This window comes from Penaeus chinensis, chromosome 4 (genome assembly GCF_019202785.1).
Source record: "Penaeus chinensis breed Huanghai No. 1 chromosome 4, ASM1920278v2, whole genome shotgun sequence".
Taxonomy (NCBI): domain Eukaryota; kingdom Metazoa; phylum Arthropoda; class Malacostraca; order Decapoda; family Penaeidae; genus Penaeus; species Penaeus chinensis.
This window is the reverse complement of record NC_061822.1, coordinates 753,619-762,198: the sequence shown is the minus strand read 5'-3', so window position 1 is coordinate 762,198 and position 8,580 is coordinate 753,619.

The window sequence follows — 8,580 nt, the reverse complement described above, 5'->3', positions numbered from 1 at the left end:
GACCAGAGCAGATAATAATAATAATAAAACAAAACAAAACAGGAGAGAGAAAAACAGGAAGGGAAAGGGAGAGAGAGAGAGAGAGAGAGAGAGAGAGAGAGAGAAAGAGAGAGAGAGATAAAAAGGGAGAGAGAGAGAGAGAGAGAGAGAGAGAGAGATAAAGAGAGAGAGAGAGAGAGAGAGAGAGAGAGAGAGAGAGAGAGAGAGAGATAAAGAGAGAGAGAGAGAGAGAGAGAGAGAGAGAGAGAGAGAGAGAGAGAGAGAGGGAGAGGGAAAGGGAGAGTGAGAGAGACAGAGAGAGAGAGGGAGGGAGAGAGAGAGAGAGAGAGAGAGAGAGAGGGAGGGAGGGAGGGAGGGAGGGAGGGAGAGAGAGAGAGAGAGAGAGAGAGAGGGAGAGGGAGGGAGGGAGGGAGAGAGAGAGAGAGAGAGAGAGAGAGAGAGAGAGAGAGAGAGAGAGAGAGAGAGAGGGAGGGAGGGAGAGAGAGAGAGAGAGGGAGAGAGAGAGATAGAGAGATAAAAAGGGAGAGAGAGAGAGAGAGAGATAAAAAGGGAGAGAGAGAGAGAGGGAGAGAGAGAGAGATAAAGAGAGAGAGAGAGAGAGATAAAGAGAGAGAGAGAGAGAGAGAGAGAGAGAGATAAAGAGAGAGAGAGAGAGAGAGAGAGAGAGAGAGAGAGAGAGAGAGAGAGAGAGAGAGAGGGAGAGGGAGAGGGAGAGGGAGAGGGAGAGTGAGAGAGGGAGAGGGAGAGGGAGAGGGAGAGTGAGAGAGACAGAGAGAGAGAGAGGGAGGGAGAGAGAGAGAGAGAGAGAGAGAGAGAGAGAGAGAGAGAGAGAGAGAGAGAGAGAGGGGGGGAGGGAGGGAGGGAGGGAGAGAGAGAGAGAGAGAGAGAGGGAGGGAGAGAGAGAGAGAGAGAGAGAGAGAGAGAGAGAGAGAGGAGAGGGAGGGAGGGAGGGAGGGAGGGAGAGAGAGAGAGAGAGAGAAAGGGGGGAGGGGGAGGGGGAGAGAGAAGAAGGGAGGGAAGGAGAGAGAGGGAGATAGATAGAGAGGGAGAGGGAGAAAAAAGAAAGAGAAGGAGGAGAAGAAAATGAAGGAAAAGAAAGAAAATAAAGAGAAAGAAAAAGAAGGAGAAGGAGGAAGAGAAAGGGAGAAAAGAAGAAAATTAAAAAAAGGAGAAAGAGAGTAAGAGAAAAAGAGAAAAAGAAGGAGAAGGAGGAGGGGGAAGAAAGAAAGAGAAAGAGAGAAATGCGGTAGGTGTTTGGAGTATAGAAAATTATATTGAAACTCCGGTTCTGAGATTTTTCATCTCTATTTAGCAATTTTTTTTTTTTTTTTCCGGCGCCAGGAAAAAAGAAGGAAATGAAGAGGAGGCGAAGTAAGGGAAAATAAGAGGAGGAGGAGGAGGAGGAGAAAAAGAAAAGGAGGAAGGAAAATGAAGTAAGGGAGAAGTGAAGAAAAAGAAGTAAAAAGAAATGAAGACGAAAAGAATAAGAATATAGAAAAATAATAAGAGGAAAATGAAGAAAGGAGTACAGAAGAGGGAGGAGAAAAGAAAACGAAGAAAAAGGAATAACAATAAAAAAAAAAAAAAAAAACTCTCCCTCAAAGTTCAACTTTTCATTAGGATGTAACTTCCCTTCTACATTTTATCATTATTAATATTACTTATTCATTTATTTTTTTGCTTCCTCGGGCATTTTTCCCGATTTCTTTATCCTTCCTTTTCTCTGTTTTGTTCTGAACTCCATGGCAACGCTTTCCTCGCGGCCCCAGAGCGGTCTGCGTGATCCCGGGTAGAAACTCCTACGATATAGTGAAGGAAGGGGGGGAGGAAGGGAGGGAGGGAGGGAGGGAGGAGAGGATGGGAGGGAGGGAGGGAGGGAGGGAGGAGAGGATGGGAGGGAGGGAGGGAGGGAGGGAGGAAGAGAGGGGAAAGGAAGGGAGGAAGGGGGGGAGGGAGGGAGGAGAGGAAGGGAGGGAGGGAGGCAGGAAGGAAGGGAGGGAAGTAGGAAGGAAGGAAGGAAGGGAGGGAGGGAGAAAGGGAGGGAGGGAGAAAGGACGGGAGGGAGAGAGGAAGGAAGGGAGAAAGGAAGGGAGGGATAAAGGGAGGGAGGGAGAGAGGAAGGGAGGCAGGAAGGAAGGGAGGAAGGAAGGAAGGGTGGGAGGAAGGGAGGGGGGAGGAAGGGAGGGAGGGAGGAAGGGAGGGAGGGAGGGAGGGAGGGCGGGAGGAAGGAAGGGAGGGAGGCAGGAAGGAAGGGAGGAAGGGAGGGGGGAAGGAAGGGAGGGAGGGAGGGAGGGAGGGAGGGAAGGAGGAAGGAAGGAAGGGAGGGAGGGGGAGGAAGGAAGGGAGGGAGGGAGGGAGGGAGGCAGGAAGGAAGGGAGGGAGGGAGGGAGGGAAGGAGGAAGGAAGGAAGGGAGGGAGGGGGAGGAAGGAAGGGAGGGAGGGAGGGAGGGAGGCAGGAAGGAAGGAAGGGAGGGAGGCAGGGAGGGAGGCAGGTAGGGAGGGAGGCAGGAAGGGAGGTAGGAAGGAAAGGAGGGAGGGAGGGAGGCAGGAAGGAAGGGAGGGAGGGAGGGAGGGAGGGAGGAAGGGAGGGAGGGAGGGAGGGAGGGAGGGAGGGAGGCAGGAAGGAAGGGAGGGAGGAAGGAAGGAAGGGAGGGAGGAAGGGAGGGGGGGAGGGAGGGAGGGAGGCAGGAAGGGAGGAAGGGAGGGAGGGAGGGAGGGAGGGAGGGAGGAAGGGAGGGAGGGAGGCAGGAAGGAAGGGAGGGAGGAAGGGAGGGAGGAAGGAAGGGTGGGAGGAAGGGAGGGGGGAGGAAGGGAGGGAGGGAGGGAGGGAGGGAGGAAGGGAGGGAGGAAGGAAGGGAGGGAGGGAGGAAGGGAGGGAGGCAGGAAGGAAGGGTGGGAGGCAGGAAGGAAGGGAGGGAGGGAGGCAGGAAGGAAGGGAGGGAGGGAGGCAGGAAGGAAGGGAGGGAGGCAGGAAGGAAGGAAGGGAGGGAGGCAGGAAAGGAGGGAGGGAGGGAGGCAGGAAGGAAGGGAGGGAGGAAGGGAGGGAGGGAGGAAGGGAAGGAGGCAGGAAGGGAGGGAGGCAGGAAGGAAGGAAGGGACGGAGGGAGACAGGAAGGAAGGGAGGGAGGGAGGCAGGAAGGGAGGAAGGGAGGGAGGGAGGGAGGGAGGGAGGGAGGGAGGAAGGAAGGGTGGGAGGGAGGCAGGAAGGGAGGGAGGGAGGGAGGGAGGGAGGGAGGAAGGAAGGGAGGGAGGAAGGGAGGGAGGGAGGAAGGAAGGGAGGGAGGGAGGAAGGGAGGGAGGGAGGAAGGGAAGGAGGCAGGAAGGGAAGGAGGCAGGAAGGGAGGGAGGCAGGAAGGAAGGAAGGGACGGAGGGAGACAGGAAGGAAGGGAGGGAGGGAGGGAGGCAGGAAGGGAGGAAGGGAGGGAGGGAGGGAGGGAGGGAGGGAGGAAGGGAGGGAGGGAGGGAGGGAGGCAGGAAGGAAGGATGGGAGGGAGGCAGGAAGGGAGGGAGGGAGGGAGGGAGGGAGGAAGGAAGGGAGGGAGGAAGGGAGGGAGGGAGGAAGGGAGGGAGGGAGGCAGGAAGGAAGGGAGGGAGGAAGGGAGGGAGGGAGGAAGGGAAGGAGGCAGGAAGGGAGGGAGGCAGGAAGGAAGGAAGGAAGGAAGGGAGGCAGGAAGGAAGGGAGGGAGGGAGGCAGGAAGGGAGGAAGGGAGGGAGGGAGGGAGGGAGGGAGGGAGGGAGGAAGGGAGGGAGGCAGGAAGGAAGGTTGGGAGGGAGGCAGGAAGGGAGGCAGGAAGAAAGGGACGGAGGGAGACAGGAAGGAAGGGAGGGAGGCAGGAAGGAAGGGAGGGAGGGAGGCAGGAAGGGAGGAAGGGAGGGAGGGAGGGAGGGAGGGAGGGAGGGAGGAAGGGAGGGAGGGAGGGAGGGAGGCAGGAAGGAAGGTTGGGAGGGAGGCAGGAAGGGAGGGAGGGAGGGAGGGAGGGAGGGAGGGAGGGAGGCAGGAAGGAAAGGAGGGAGGGAGGAAGGAAGGGAGGAAGCGAGGCAGGAAGGAAGGGAGGGAGGGAGGGAGGAAAGGAGGGAGGAAGGAAGGGGGGAAGGGAGGGAGGAAGGGAGGGAGGGAGGAAAGGAGGAAGGAAGGCAGGGAGGAAGGAAGGGAGGAAGGGAGGAAGGAAGGGAGGGAGGAAATAAGGGAGGGAGGGAGGGAGGGAGGAAGGGAGGGAGGGAGGAAGGAAGGAAGGGAGGAAGGAAGGAAGGAAGGAAGGAAGGAAGGGAGGGAGGGAAGAAGGGAGGGAGGAAATAAGGGAGGGAGGGAGGGAGGGAGGAAGGGAGGGAGAGAGGAAGGGAGGGAGGAAAGGAGGAGAGAAGGAAGTGAGGAAGAAAGGGAAGGAGGGAGGAAGGTAGGATGGAAGGGAGGAAAGGAGGGAGGAAGAGAGGGAGGAATTAAGGGAGGGAGGGAGGGAAGGGAGGGAGGGAGGAAGGGAGGGAGTGAGGGAGGAAGGGAGGGAGGAAAGGAGCGATGAAGGAAGGCAGGGTGGAAGGAAGGGAGGAAAGGAGGGAAGAAGCAAGTGAGGAAGAAAGGAAAGGAGGGAGGAAGGTAGGATGGAAGGGAGGGAGGGAAGAAGGAAAGAAGGAAGGAATGGAGGGAGGAAGGAAGGAAGGAAGGAAGGAAGGGAGGAAGGGAGGAAGGGAGGGAGGGAGGGAGGGAGGGAGGGAGGGAGGCAGGAAGGAAGGGAGGAAGGGAGGGAGGAAGAGAGGGAGGAAGGGTGGGAGGGAGGAAAGAAGGGAAGAAGGAAGTGAGATAGAAAGGGAAGGAGGGAGGAAGGTAGGATGGAAGGGAGGGAGGGAAGAAGGAAACAAGGAAGGAGGGAGGGAGGAAGGGAGGGAAGGAGGTAGCTATTTTCTCCTTTTTAATTTTTTTTTTCTCTCTCTTCTTTTTCCTTTTTCTCTCTCTCTCTCTTTCTTAGCTATACATTCTTTGTTTTCCTTCTGTTGCCCCTTCTTATTTTCCTCGTCTTTGCTACTTCTTCCTCTTTACTGCCTCCTATTCCTCTCACCCTTTGTTGTTTTTTTCTGAAATCTTTTCCTCTTCTCCCTTCAATTACTGCCTGCTTCTCTCTCATTTTTTACCCTATTCCCTCTTCTCCACTCTTCTCCCACTACTTCCTTCCTTCCTTTCTTCCTATTCCCTCTTCTTTCCTCTCCCACTACCTCCTACCCTTCCTCCTTCCTTCCTTTCTTCCTATTCCCTCTTCTTTCCTCTCCCACTATCTCCTACCCTTCCTCCTTCCTTCCTTTCTTCCTATTCCCTCTTCTCTCCTCTCCTATTACCTCCTTCCCTTCCTCCTTCCTTCCTTTCTTCCCCCACTGCCTCCTTCCTTCCTTCCTTTCTCCTTTCCTTGTCGTCAAGTTTACGCCTTGCCTCCCGCCCGACACCGCCTGCCACCGCTCATCAACAGGCTGTGTTACAATCACGTGGTTAATCAGCTCGATAAACACGTTCGATAATTACGGGTCGAATTAGCGTTGTTTTTGCCAGGTCGCGTTGTTGAGAACTTATCATACTTATTAAAATCTCCGTTTATACTTTTCCTTCTTTTTCTCTTTCTTTTTATTGGTATATATCATTAATTAGCAAATGTTTTTGAGGGAATATTGAGGAAGACGGTAACATGTAAGGTAAAACAGAAGGAAGGAAATGATTGACGCGGAGGGCAGGCCGGAAAGAGTGGTGGGAGGGCCGGGCGAGTCTAAACACCTCCTGTTGTACATAATTCCTTTCCCGGGCCAAAGATGCCGCCCCCGTCGTTAATTATGGGCGGGAAAGCGGCGCCATCAGGGACAGTCGCAGCCCCTAAATTGACGCTGATGCATACAAAAGTGGCTTTAACGTCGTTACAGACTAACAGTTTAATGGGCAAATGGGCAATGAAATGGAGACTGGGCGAACGGTAGTCAGTGCGCCTTTACCTTCATTAGCCCAATAATTACTCGACAAACTTGAAGACCGTCTTCGATAATGCTGCCGCGTTCCTGGCCTTGGCTTTGTCAGAGGAGGGGGCCGCCGCGCGAACTCGCCTACGCCGCTGAAGCCAACAACGAAGCTCATCGGCAATCAAACCGCAAACAACCAAGGGCGTCAGAGAGGCAAACAAACAAACCAGCAAACCGAGAGGGGAAGCTTCGTCTTCCGAGCGGCCTCCGGCGCGTCTCGGCCGTTCGAACTCCGGGCCGGGCGAGGGCCGCGGGAAAGCCACCTGGGAAAATGTTGGTAATTTCCGTCGCATAAAAGAGCCGGCAAAATGAGGGCGAACAACAAAGGGTCTCCGAGGCGCTGGTCGCGTAGAAAACAACTTTCTTGGAGTAAAAAAAAGAAAGACAAAAAGGGCGTTTATATACCGTGCCAATTATTTCCCTGATTGGACGCCTCGCGACAGGGCGCAAAAACCGCGATTCCCTCTTTGCCGGATTTCTGGAAACAGACTTTTCTGCCTTTTTTTCCTTCTTTTTAAATCTTTTCGAATGCAAAAGTCTGATGGAAGAGCTCATGATTTGTGTGCTGCACTTGTAGCTTTCGCAAAAAATATGATTATCAATGTTTAATGTGCAACCTTTACGTATACGTAATATATATTTTCATATACACATTATGTACACACACATATACGGACACGCACATACACTTATATAATATATATATATATATACATACGTATACATGTGTATAAATATACACATGTGTGTATATATACACACATATATATACATATACATGTGTATATATATGTATACATATATTCACACACACACATATATATACACATATACGCACACACACATGTGTGTATATATATATATATATATATATACATATATACACACATGTGTACATATATACATATACATGTGTGTATATATATATATAAATATATATTTATAAATATATACTGTAAATGCGTGTGTGTGCGCGCGCACGCGTTTGTGTGCGTTTTGTATATCATCCCTCTCTCTGTGACTTCCTATGGCCTGCCTTGTCACTTAAGCCTTGTCATAATTTCCCTTCTTTGTTTAAATCGACGAACCCTTCGTATAGTTCTCCTCTAAATTCTCACTATTTCACTTTCCTCTTACGTTTTTAGTTAGTAAATAGGGATGGATTTGTTTACTTACCTATTTCTTCTTGTTCACTGTCATCACCCTTACCTGTAAATTAAGTGCGTATTCCGAAGGTTAGTGAATAAGCTTTCATTTTGGTTTTACTATACTACAACAAAGGAAATTTGATGTGCATATAATTCAGGTGACATTTTTTTTTTTTTTTTCTTACAGTAATTCCTACATTATTTATGAATTTCTGTGTAGTGTGTGAGGGGGGAGATGAATCATTTTAATTGCGTTTCGGATTACCATATATATGAATATTACGCATGAGGGTAGAGTATATACACCAGGGGTTCCCAACCTGCGGGCCATGGCCTAGGGGGGCCACTGGGTACTTTCTGGGGGTCATGGAACAATATGAAAATTATAACGTCGAATTAAATTGTATTTCATGATCTCACTTACAGTACTTACATATAATCATCTGTCACATATCAGTACATTGGAATCTTTCCGCAAAGAGGTCTTTTCCTTTAGTTGTTGACACCATTACACTATTCATAACTAGTAATAAGTGCTTCTGAAAATATGGGTCACTGAACGGGGTCATGGAGGTTATTATTTCCTGGTCGGGGCCACAAAAGGAAGAAGGTTGGGAATCACTGGTATATCCTCTTGTTAAACATTAAGTCATTGGCTTGCAACGTGTTCAAATAGTTGATTGCTTTGCTCAACACAATGAATAGATAAATAAATAAAGTAAAACGTACTTCTTGAAAAAAGACAAAAAAAAAAAAAAAAAATACACAGTTCCATTGAAGGACCGTTGCCGGCAGTCCTTATCGAATAATTAAATTAATTATACGAAGACAAATATAACCAACACGATTGCAGTAATCGCAGAGTTATGGTGATAAAGTTGCACGCGAGGATTTTTTTTTTTTTTGAAAGATTGCTGAGAGTTATCGAAGAGATAAAAAAAATAATAATGTTGAAAATTGTAAATGACAGCTTAACGGTGATATTCGGTGAACGGCAAAGACTTATATGTGGTGTATACAGGCCCGGAGGAGGCATGTGATGAAACTCGAGGCGGGAATGTAAGGAGAAACCGAAAGGATCCGACTGAGCAGATAACCGAAAGGTGCAAATCAGGGCAGTGGACAAGAATTCCTGAGGCGGGAATCGGGAGTTCCTCAGGAGCGAGTGCCGAGTCTTGCCTCCGTTAATAACGCTACGGATCATTGGTCAAACTTATCCTTCCGATATCCTATGGCGCGCTGAAGGCAGGGAAGGGGTTGGAAGGAAGTTGGAGAGATGGAATACAACAGAGTAATGTTTTCAACCCAGTGGCGTAGCGACACGTAAATACCATCTATTGCATAGTATATCCCAGATGCTGATTTCTTTTTCAATCTTAAATATTGGGGAAAATGTAGAAAGTTGATATTAGCCTAATTTATTTTACCCATTCATCAGAGAAG